We start from the raw sequence: 12,042 nt of genomic DNA, 5'->3' as shown, positions 1-12,042 counted from the left end.
TCCGCCAATAATTAATCTTTTACTGTAATTCAATTTCAAAATTTCGTTTCTCATATCCAACGAATTGAACATAACTAATACATCCCCTTGCCAACAAAGGTCCGTATAGTAAAAGCTATGGTTTTCCCAGTAGTGATGCATGGGAGTGAGAGCTGGACCATAAAGAAGGCTGATCGCCGAAGAATTGACGCTTTTGAATTATGGTGCTGGAGGAGACTCTTGAGAGTCCCATGGACTGCAAGAAGATCAAACACATCCATTCTGAAGGAAATCAGCCCTGAGTGCTCACTGGAAGGACAGATCGTGAAGCTGAGGCTCCAATACTTTGGCCACCTCATGAGAAAACTCACTGGAAAAGACGCTGATGTTGGGAAAGATGGAGGGCACAAGGAGAAGGGGATGACAGAGGACAAGATGGTTAGACAGTGTTCTCGAAGCTACAAACATGAATCTGACCAAACTGCGGGTGGCAGTGGAAGACAGGAGTGCCTGGCGTGCTCTGGTCCATGGGGTCACGAAGAGTCGGACACGACTGAACGACTAAACAACAACAATACATCCCCTGGCAGTTCCCCCCCTAGCTTTAGCCGATTTTGTTTTTATCCTAAAGATGTTTGCCAGTGAGTAGTTTATCTCTTCTTCCTTCATATTTAGCCAAATTGCCAACTCTTTAACCATTTTAGATCTTATATTCTCATTTGGTTCCTCTGGTATCCCTCTAAATTTCAAATTTAGTTGATTCTGTCTCATCTGCGTCATTGCCATGTTATCTAGCAGTTCTTCCTGTACCTTACCTAGCTCCTTAACTTTCATTCTAGTCCTGTCCAAATCCTTCCTACCATCTTTCATTTCACAGAATCCTCAATTACTTTAGTTTTTGCCGACAAGTCTTTCACTTTTCCTGTCAATTCTCCCACCACCCCCTCCATTCTCTTTTCCAAAGTTTCCTGTAGTTCCAATAACTTTATCCAATAAAGATAAAGCAAAGCTTTTGGACAAATACGAAGAAGTTCTGCAGAAGGGACTTGGGAAAGAGCCAAGATCACCAGATAGAAGATCACCAGATAGAGAACTAAAACAAAGAGCTTCGGACAGAAGATCACCAAACAGGGAAATCTTGGATATATCAAGACTATCTTTTGGACTGGACCCTTCAGTAAACGTGTTATCACCAATACCAACAGAAGAAGAGCAAGCACTGGGTGCAGTTGGAGGAGTATCAAAGTAATTATATGATGGTGTTGCAGGCTCTGAGCTGGAATGTTCATGGACTGAACTCCCCAGAAAAAAGCGGAGAGTTTTCCATTTATTGAAAAAAGAACATTTGGACTTGATTTGCTTACAAGAAACACATTTGATAAGGCTACATAGGAAGATATTGAGTAATAAAAGACTGGGCCAAGAATTTATCTCATCGGGTTGGCGCGTCTGGTTAATGGCGGATTTCCTGCGTCTCGGAGGAACCTGCTCTCTGGAAACAAGGGTCTGACCGCCACGGCGAGGCGGAAACCCGTGAAAAACCACGGTCGGAAGAAGACCGTGGGCTTGGGATTCAGCACGTACCTTTTGCGCCTCCCCTACTCGCGGGGAGACCCGGTTTCGGGGCTCCGGAGCGACGTGGTGTGAGTGGCACGGTACATCGAATCGACCACTACTTTCAGGGAGTGAAGCCGCACAGCTGTTGCCAGAAAGCGCCGACTTTTCCTGTGGACATTTGGACTTTAAGTAAATTTTCGTAAGTAAATTGAATTGGATCACTAAATATTTGGATTTGGCACTTGAACGTGAAGGTCTAAACAGGAAGTCCACCTTCCGTTTTGTAAAAAGATTAAAGCAAAGCCGCCGTAAGCTGAAGCCTATGAAAAGTACTCTGTAAAGTATTAATTTTCACCATTTAAGAAATTGAGCACCCCCTCAGAAGCAGGGGAAGAGGGGGGAATTCTTTTGTGGACGGTTGAAACCTGCAGGACAGTAAAGAAGACGACTTAATTTACCACTGTCTCGTGCCTGGGATCGGGCTGTCAAAAGGCTTTATGATTTTAAAAAAAACAATAACGGGGAATGGAATATATCTTGATGGACGGTTGAACAGAGATATATACGGTACCTTTTCGTATTGATTTCGTGGTATTTAAAAAGAAGAAGAGCTGATTTGTAATCTTGTAACTGAATTCTGAACTGAAAATAACAAAAATAGAAACTGTTGCCGATAGAGGGAGCTTCAGAAACTGTTGCAATTGTTACACTTCTGAGGCGGAAAATTCCATTACAGAATGGAGGCTGTGAAATAAGCGGCCTTGAAGAACCTTAAGATAATACTGGAAAAACAAGCAGCTCCTGGGAACATGGCTGATAAAATAACCGCTCTGTTGGAACAAGTGATAAAGACAGTGGGCATTCTTGAACAAAGTGTCTCTGGCTTGAAACAAAATGTATCTGTTTTGGTACAGAAAGTGAGTAATTCAACAGGTGCTGTTCGGGATGTGGAACCAACTTCACAAGGGCAAGCATTGGAGAAGAGGATGGGACAACCAAAACAACCTGTTTTGTCTTTGCAAGAGGAAATTCAAGTAGAAGCCTTAGCATCAGTGTTTCAAATTGATGGACATAAATTGAAGTTCAAGGTTATGGAAGTTGAAAGTCAGATCTGGAGAGACAGTGCCCCACTTGGACTAAGTAAGGCGAGATGGATGGATTTTTTGTTGGAGGGTGGCACTGCAGGAAAGCTTGGAAAAATGGATTTCCGTAACCTTAAAGAGACTGTGGAGTATGCTTTGGAATACCTTCTGGATTACAATTTTTAACATGGAGTTTGGGCAAGCATATTGAAATTGAATAAAGGAGCTGCTGAGAAAAAAGCACTTTGGGATTTAATTATAGGTTTTGAAAGAAACTTGCAGGCACAACAGGGAGAAGAGTTAAAGTATGGAATTAAATAGAAATGACAGAAAAGACTGATAATGAGCAGAAAAGACTGATAAAATCCGAAACCAGGGGGAAGAGATGGTGGGGAAAAATTGGGAATTTTCTAAAACAGCATTTAGTATAATATTGCATAATTAAGGAATATTGGGAGATGGTGGAATGAAATTATTGGACTTTAGTGGAAATATGATAAGGATTTGTGACATTAGGATTTAAGAGTATAAGACTTAAGGGTTTTTTCTTTTCTCTCTCTATTAGATTGGAGTATAGATAATTTTTTGGATGGTTGATGGGAGGATAAGGTTTAAATGGATTAAGATAAACAAGAGCGTAAACAGTGAAAGATGGAAAGAATTTGCTGATTTAATTAATAATTGGAATACAAAAAGGGAGGTGGGAGAAGGTCAAGGAAATAAGTTATAGAAGGATGGAATTTTGAAAAATGGAAGTGTTTTCTTTTTTAAAAATGTCTTTGTCTTTTGCTTTTTTTGTTGGTGGGGCGGGGGGAGGTTTTTTATGTACTCTTTTTAATTTTAATTTTTGTCTTTCTCTTTTTTTCTCTTTTATTCATTGTATTTTGTCTTTTTCAATTCTTTTGTATTTGTGAAAAATGAAATAAATATGGTAGATTACCAAAAACTTTTTTTTGATATGACTGAAAGCATGGACTTAGTTGATATTTGGAGAATGAAGAACCCTCTGGGAAGAGTGGGAACTTTCTTCTCTGAGGCTAAAATGACTTGGACAAGAATCAACCAAATCTGGATAACCAGGGGATTGGTTTGCCCTAAAACATGTTCTGACCATAATGCTGTGAAGATGGAAATGAAATTGACGCCAACTGGTTCCTTTAGATGGAGGACGAATGATACTTTGTTTAGGAATGAGGAGGTGATTAATAAGGCCCAAAAAACTCTAAGAGACTATTTTGAGATAAATATGAATACTACAGTGGAAAAAAGAGTAATTTGGGATGCAAGTAAAGCAGTTATGAGAGGATTCCTAATACAACAGAATGCAATTAAGAAGAGAATACAGAATGAAAAAAAGGATAAAATCCTGGGGAAAATAAAGGAAGGAGAGAAGAAACTGAGAACAAATCCAAAGTCACAGGAGATTCTGAAAGAGATAAAGTTGTATCAAGTTCAATATATGAAGTTGATGAATCAGGAAATAGAATGGAAGATTAAACAGATGAGGCAAAAGACATTTGAATCGGCAAATAAGTGTGGGAAACTGTTGGCCTGGCAAATGAAAAAAAGACAAAAACTTAATACTATTACGAATTTGGAAGTGGAGGGAAAGAATATACAGAATCCAGTAGAGATAAGGAAGTGTTTCCAGAGGTATTTCAAGGAACTTTATACACAGGAGAAGCAGAAAGAAATGGAAATTGACCAATTTCTGAAAATAAATGGACTACATAAAATCTCTCAAAAAAAACAGCTAATTTTGAACGGTAAAATAACGGATCAGGAGGTGGAAGGGGCCATTCAGAACATGCAATTAGGCAAATCTCCAGGACCAGATGGATTAACTTCAAGATATTACAGATCTTTGAAAGAATGGTTAATACAACCATTGAAGGAAGTTTGCAATGAAATTTTGGAAGGGAGAAAGGCACCTGACTCATGGAAAGAAGCTTATACTGAAAACAGAGATTGAAAAGACACAGCTTAAGAACTACCGCCCTATTTCACTTCTTAATGTGGATTACAAAATTTTTGCAGATATTTTGGCTAAAAGATTTTAAAAGGTGTTAGTAGAAGAAATTCATAAAGACCAAGCGGGCTTTCTCCCGGACAGACATTTGTCTGACAATACGAGGAACATAATTAATATCCTAGAAAAATTACAAGTGAATATTAATACTAAGGCAGTTCTGATATTTGTGGCTGCAGAGAAAGCCTTTGACAACATTTCTTGGAGTTTTATGAAGAAGAATCTACAGGGGATGGGGGTAGGGCAAGGTTTTGAAAATGGTATAGGTGCAATTTACTCAGAACAAAAGGCAAAATTAATTGTCAACAACGTAGTGACAGAAGAGTTCAAGATTCAGAAAGGGACACGACAAGGCTGTCCAATCTCTCCATTGCTTTTCATATCCGTCCTTGAAGTTTTGTTAAATATGATTAGAAAGGACCAAGAGGTTAAAGGTATACAAGTGGGAGCTAAACAGTACAAATTGAAAGCTTTTGCTGATGATTTAGTATTGACTTTTCAGGAGCCAGAATCTAGTACTAAAAGGGTATTGGAACTGATTCAAGAATTTGGACAAGTAGCAGGTTTTAAGCTGAATAAGGTGAAAACCAAGGTTTTAAAGAAAAATTTAATACCGAATGAGAGGGAAAAGTTTCAGGAGGAGACAGGATTAACATTGGTCAAGAAAGTGAATATTTAGGGGTTAATATGACTGCTAAAAATGTGAATCTATTTAAGGACAATTATGAAAAATGTTGGTTTGAAGTGAAAAAGGATCTAGAAATATGATCAAAGTTGAAGTTATCGTTGTTAGGCCGAATTGCTGTGATAAAAATGAATGTGTTGCCAAGGATGCTGTTTTTGTTCCAAACATTGCAAATTTTGGATAAGATGGATTGTTTCAAGAAGTGGCAGAAAGATATTTCTAGATTTGTTTGGCAGGGCAAAAAGCCTCGAATATAATTCAAGATATTAACTGACGCTAAAGAAAGAGGTGGATTTGCCCTGCCAGACCTTAAACTTTATTATGAATCAGCTAATTTTTGCTGGCTGAGAGAATGGCTGCTTCTTGAAAACACTGAAGTCTTGGACTTAGAAGGTTTTAATAATGCATTTGGTTGGCATGCATATTTGTGGTACGATAAGGTAAAAGTACATAAAGCGTTTAAAAATCATATTGTCAGAAAAGCATTGTTTAACGTTTGGATAAGATATAAGGATTTGCTAGAAAAGAAAACCCCAAGATGGTTGTCTCCAATGGAAGCGAAGGCTCTGAAAAAACTCAATATGGAGGCCAAATGGCCGAAGTATTGGGAAATTTTGGAACAGGATGGAGATAGAATAAGATTACAGAGCTTTGAAAAACTGAAAAACAAAGTACGAGATTGGCTCCATTATTACCAAATAATGGAGACATACAATTTGGACAAAAAAGTTGGTTTCCAGGTGGAAAAATCAAAATTGGAAACAGAATTGTTAGATCCAAAGACTAAGAATTTATCAAGAATGTATAATTTGCTGTTGAAATGGAACACTCAGGATGAAATGGTGAAATCAGCTATGATTAAATGGGCACAAGATGTTGGACATAATATAATGATGGCTAACTGGGAACAGTTATGGACCACAGGTATGAAATTTACCGCATGTAATGCCTTAAGAGAAAACATAATAAAAATGATCTATAGGTGGTACATGACACCAAGCTTGAAAAAAATTATCATTTGCCCGACAATAAATGTTGGAAATGCAAAGAGGTTGAAGGTACATTCTTTCACCTTTGGTGGACATGCCCAAGGATTAAGACATTCTGGGAGATGATTTATAATGAAATGAAAAAGGTATTCAAATATACCTTTCTGAAGAAACCAGAAGCCTTTCTCCTGGGCATGGTCGGCCAATTGGTGTTAAAGAAGGACAGAACTTTTTTTATGTACGCAACAACAGCAGCAAGAATACTTATTGCGAAGTATTGGAAGACACAAGATCTACCCACCCGGGAAGAATGGCAGATGAAGTTGATGGACTACATGGAACTGGAGGAAATGACTGGCAGAATCCGAGACCAGGGAGAGGAGTCGGTGGAAGAAGACTGGAAAAAGTTTAAAGATTATCTACAGAAATACTGCAAAATTAATGAATGTTAAAATGTTGGAATGAAGTTATATGGCTTCAGTAGAAATGTTAAAAGGATTTAAGTATAAATAGATTAATGGAATTTTAAAAGTAAAATAAGGTTAGAATGTGTTAAGATAATTATTTGACAGATAACAGAGGAAGATGGAAAGGAATTGCTGAAACATTTGACAGAAGTAGAATACAAAAAGGGAGGTGTGAGGAGGTCGGTGAAACAAGTGAATGAAAGACATTGAAAGTGTTTGAGTGTTTTAAATTGTTTTGTTTGGTTATGTGTTTAGTGTTATGTAGTGCTTTTTCTTTTTCTTTCTTTTACTGTATTGTATTGGCTTTTATTTTTCTGTTTTTGTTCTTTTGGTTTTGCAATGTTTAAATTGTGCAAAAAGCAATAAATATTATTTTTTTAAAAAGGTCAGTGGTTCAAATCCACGTGATGGGGTGAGCTCCCATTGCTCTGTCCCAGCTCCTGCCAACCTAGCAGTTAAAAAACACAGCAGTGCAAGTAGATAAATAGGTACCGCTCCAGCGGGAAGGTAACCGGTGCTTCCATGTGCCCTGGTTTCCATCATGGTGTTCTCTTGTGCCAGAAGCGGTTTAGTCATGCTGGCCACATGACCCGGAAAGCTGTCTGTGGACAAACGCCAGCTCCCTTGACCTGAAAGCGAGATGAGCGCCACAACCCCCATAGTTAAGTTTGACTGGACTTAACTGTCCAGGGGTCCTTCACTTTTACCACTGGTAATTTTTTTTAAGGGGTAATTTTTAAAAATTGTTTTTAGTAAAGATTTTTGGGTTACATAAAGGGATCCCTGACCATTAAGTCCAGTTGCGGACGACTCTGGGGTTGCGGCGCTTATCTCGCTTTACTTGTTGAGGGAGCCGGCGTACAGCTTCCGGGTCATGTGACCAGCATGACTAAGCTGCTTATGGCGAAACCAGAGCAGTGCACGGAAATACCGTTTACCTCCCTGCCAAAGCGGTACCTTTTTATCTACTTGCACGTTGACGTGCTTTTGAACTGCTATGTTGGCAGGAACAGGGACCGAGCAACGGAAGCTCACCCCATCACGGGGATTTGAACCGCCAACCTTCTGATCAGCAAGCCCAAGAGGCTCAGTGGTTTAGACCACAGCACCACCTGCATCCCTTCCAGCCACTGCCTTAACTGGTCTCTTAAAATGACTCTACCTTTTCCCCCCTTCCCGCCCACATGCCAGCAATTTCCTCAAGAGAGGCTTGATGGTCATCTGTCAGGATTTCTTTAGCTGTGGTCCTGCTCTGCAGGGGTTTGACTAGATGACCCTTACAACACTACAGTTCTAGGATTCTACTAAATGCTTTCTCAAAACCCACCTGTTTGATGCAGTCTTTGATCTATATGCCATCCAGTCTTCATCCCAACTGCAACAAGGTCTAAGGATAAAGACTCCCAGATGTTCCAAATTGGCAAAAGTGGCTTTGAAAACATATATGCAATCTGGAAAGCCAATACAATTTTCCTGCTTGGCAGGGGGTTGGACTCGATGGCCCTTGTGGTCTCTTCCAACTCTATGATTCTATGATTTTATGAATTTTTTTCTTTCCTTTTTGTTCCCACTGTAGACAGTAGGTTCCTTGGGGAAGGGCCTGTCTTAATTTATTTTGGGTTTTTTGGCTTGCACTGTATCATCATCATCATTGTAAAATAATCTATCTACTGTTTAATGCCAAGATAGGCTTTTAAGAGCTAAAATGTAGTAGTAAGGAGATTCATAGAGCTGTGCCACAGAGCACTCTCTCTCTCTCTCACACACACAAAAACATGCAATGAAAATATGATAGTAAAAATGACATAAATTGCATGTTTATACTGAAGAAAAGCTGCAGTTCTTATTTGATTTGGGTCACAAAACCAAAAGAAAGCATATTGATGGTTCCTGATCCCTGAAAGAGGCTATAAGTTCAGAAATTTGAAAGATGAGTAAGAAATTTGAAAGATGACTTCTATTTAGAACATGCACTTAACTTAATCAAGAAAACTTAGTCAACTTAATTAATTAACTTAATCAAGAAAAGCAAGCATTTCAGGTTAAGCAGGTACTTAGTACCTTGTTCAACTGACAGAATTCAGATCATATAACATGAGGTTTTTGGGAATTTCCCATCAAATTACACTGAGTGTCTTACACACATAAAACTACTGTGGGTAGGAATTTTCCATAATAATAATAATAATAATAATAATAATAACAATAATAATAATAATCAGATGACCTTTTATGCTGTAAATCTCTGAGACTGGAATCCTGTTTTGTCCTCAGCGCATGATAATCTCTTTTCATTTTAATTAACTGGAGATTTTCCTTTGGTTTCATATTTTTCTAACAATACTCCTTCTTTAACCCTGTTGCAGTCTTAGTTACATGCAGAAAACAAACATAAGCACATTAAGACCCCCTGCTCAGCGCCCGAGGGCCCCAGTCCTGCCACTCACCACCTGGACAGGGCAGGGCCTGATGGACTCTATAAAGGGCTGCTGCTGCTGCTGGGCAGAGAGGGCTCTGTTTTGTTTTGTTTAAATTGCTGTTATTTTTTACCTATGTCATTTTAAACTGTGATATTAATGCTGTATTCTTAATTCTTAATTTTAGATTTATGTGGAAATTGCTCCCCATTTGGTTGTGCATTTTTAAAAAATGTGGTTTATTTATTGTTTATGACTTTTGTAATTACGTAAAACTTGTTATGCAGTAAGTCACCTTGAGCATTGTTTTTTGGAAAGGTGGAAAGGTCGTCATAAAAATAAAAAATGACGATGTTGATGATGATGATAAGACGGACATCTGTCTTTGCAGCAAGATGCAACCTCATCTGGGTTTGGGTGTGCAGGCAGCAAGAATATACAAGCTGGAGCACAGAATACTTTTGATTTTGAAGAGCTCACACACAAAACAGATGGGACCCACACCACCTGAAAACACACAACAGAACTTTTACTTCTCACTCCTAAATAAATTATTCTCAAAAACTCCAAAACCTCCTCCAAGCTTGTGGGATAAATGGGTAAGAAAAAGCTTAGCATGCCTCGCTCTGCTGTTGTATCTGCTTGCGTTGTGAAGAAATGACCAGGTCTCACTTTGCTGTGGTAATGGCTTGAGAGACTGCTTGCTTGCAAGACTGCTTGCTTTGCAAGGACAGAGGAAACTTGTGGTAACAAATACAGAATTCGCTGAGAGCAGCCTACAGTTTGTGGGTGACTCAGAATCACGAGGAAAAATGGAGGAGAGCAGTTAAGAGAGCTATTGTGCATGCTTAAAAGGGCTATAACTAGTAGGCAAACCACCCCTGGTGGAGATACAGCTAAATAACATCAAGATGTGATGTATGTAATGGTGGGGGTACATATCAAGGGGAGAATATGAAATAGGCGGAAGTCTGTAAACTGCAATTTCCTAACCAATAGGAGATGGAAGGAGGGAAATTCGGACGGGCTTAAGGGTATAAAGCAGCGATGGCAAACCTTTTAGAGACCAAGTGCCCAAACTGCAACCCAAAACCCACTTATTTATCGCAAAGTGCCAAGACGGCAATTTAAGCTGAATTGGTGTATAATCTGCAGTAGCTGCCACTACTCTGACTCCTATTTAGCCCTAAAGAAAGAAGTACCTGGTTACCATTTTGCATTGCATCTGGGGAATTTGTGTGAAGTCTAGGCAAGCTCTCTCAGTGTTTGCATTGAAAGAGAAGATGCATAGAGATCTTTTTGCTGTTCATTAACCTAACAATTACCCATTCTCAGCACCGCTGTCTGCCTTCATGAAGGTAAGTGTAGTTAATACGTTTGGACATCAACACCACAAGACTGGGTTTGTCTTCTCTATGAGATACTCATCTTCTCCGTTAGGCTAAAATACTTGTTTCTGCAGCAGCTAGAGCTGCTTTTAGAGAAAGTGAATTCCAACAGTGTTTCCCCAGCTCCCTTGCCCAGCTCTAACCGGCCCCTGCGCAGGCTGCCCGTTGTGGCCCCGGGCACGCCCTCACCGCCGCACTTGACGCCAGCAAGTGGGAGGCGATCGTGGCACGGCCGGTGGGGCCTGGAGCCCCGGTGCTGGGTGAGGGGCAACAAGGCCGGGGCGGAGGCGGCCCTGCCTGGCTACCCGGCGCTGGAACAAAGGGGCTTCTTGAAGCTCGCCAGCAAGGCCATCCTCCTCTGCCAGCTCCCGCGTGACACGCCCTGCCCGACGCCTCCCACTGGCCCCGGCTGGAGGGTGGGTAAAGCCTCAGGAGGAAGGCGGCTGCTCAGCTGCCCAAGTTGAGCTGAGCCCTCGCCGTCTGCCGGCTCTGTGCTGGGGGGACGGTGTGCGTGCCGAGAGGGCTCCGAGTGCCCCCTCTGGCACTACTGGTATAAAGTATCTATGATATAAACAGGACGGGGCCCTCCCTCTTTGCAGCATGAGCTGGGGAATGTCCGCCCAGCGCAGTTTCGTGAATAAACAACTTGTGGTTTTGTCTGATGATCTTGGTGTTGATTCCCTCTGGGGAAGATCCCTGGGGCAAATTTGTCCAACAAAGCTATGCCCAAAATCTACCCAATTCTGCCACAATTGCTCCTTCCAAACTTCCTTGCTCAAACCCCAACTCTCCGCGGGCCATAAAGATCAGTGCAGAGGCTCATGGGATTGCTGTCTTCATGCAGTTTTTGCCATTTTCTTGCCACTTTGGGGTTTGAGATGATGTGCATGTGTTTGGTTGCGCATGACTCGAACATGTGTAAATGGGGAGCTGCCTGTACTGTCTGGTCACTGGGTGGCCCTGGACTTGATTTTATCTGGGTGGAATCAAGTGTTTCCTGTAGCTGTTCTGTTCTTGTTGAACAGAGAAAATAAAATCTTGTCCAGCCTCTTGACCGGTGTGCCCTCTAAGTCTGCCATACCCCCGTGCATCTGGTACACAACGTTCATAGAATCATAGAATCATAGAGTTGGAAGAGACCACAAGGGCCATCGAGTCCAGCCCCCTGCCAAGCAGGAAACACCATCAGAGCACTCCTGACATATGGTTGTCAAGCCTCTGCTTAAAGACCTCCAAAGAAGGAGACTCCACCACACTCCTTGGCAGCAAATTCCACTGTCGAACAGCTCTTACTGTCAGGAAGTTCTTCCTAATGTTTAGGTGGAATCTTCTTTCTTGTAGTTTGTATCCATTGCTCCGTGTCCGCTTCTCTTTGTGCAAACTAATGAGCTATTCAGAGTTTTTTCACCAAAATCCTCACCTAGACACTGGCTAATGGGTTAGGGAAGA

The sequence above is a fragment of the Podarcis tiliguerta genome (assembly GCF_965153285.1).
Source record: "Podarcis tiliguerta genome assembly, chromosome: 10".
Lineage (NCBI taxonomy): Eukaryota > Metazoa > Chordata > Lepidosauria > Squamata > Lacertidae > Podarcis > Podarcis tiliguerta.
This window is presented reverse-complemented; position numbering follows the sequence as displayed.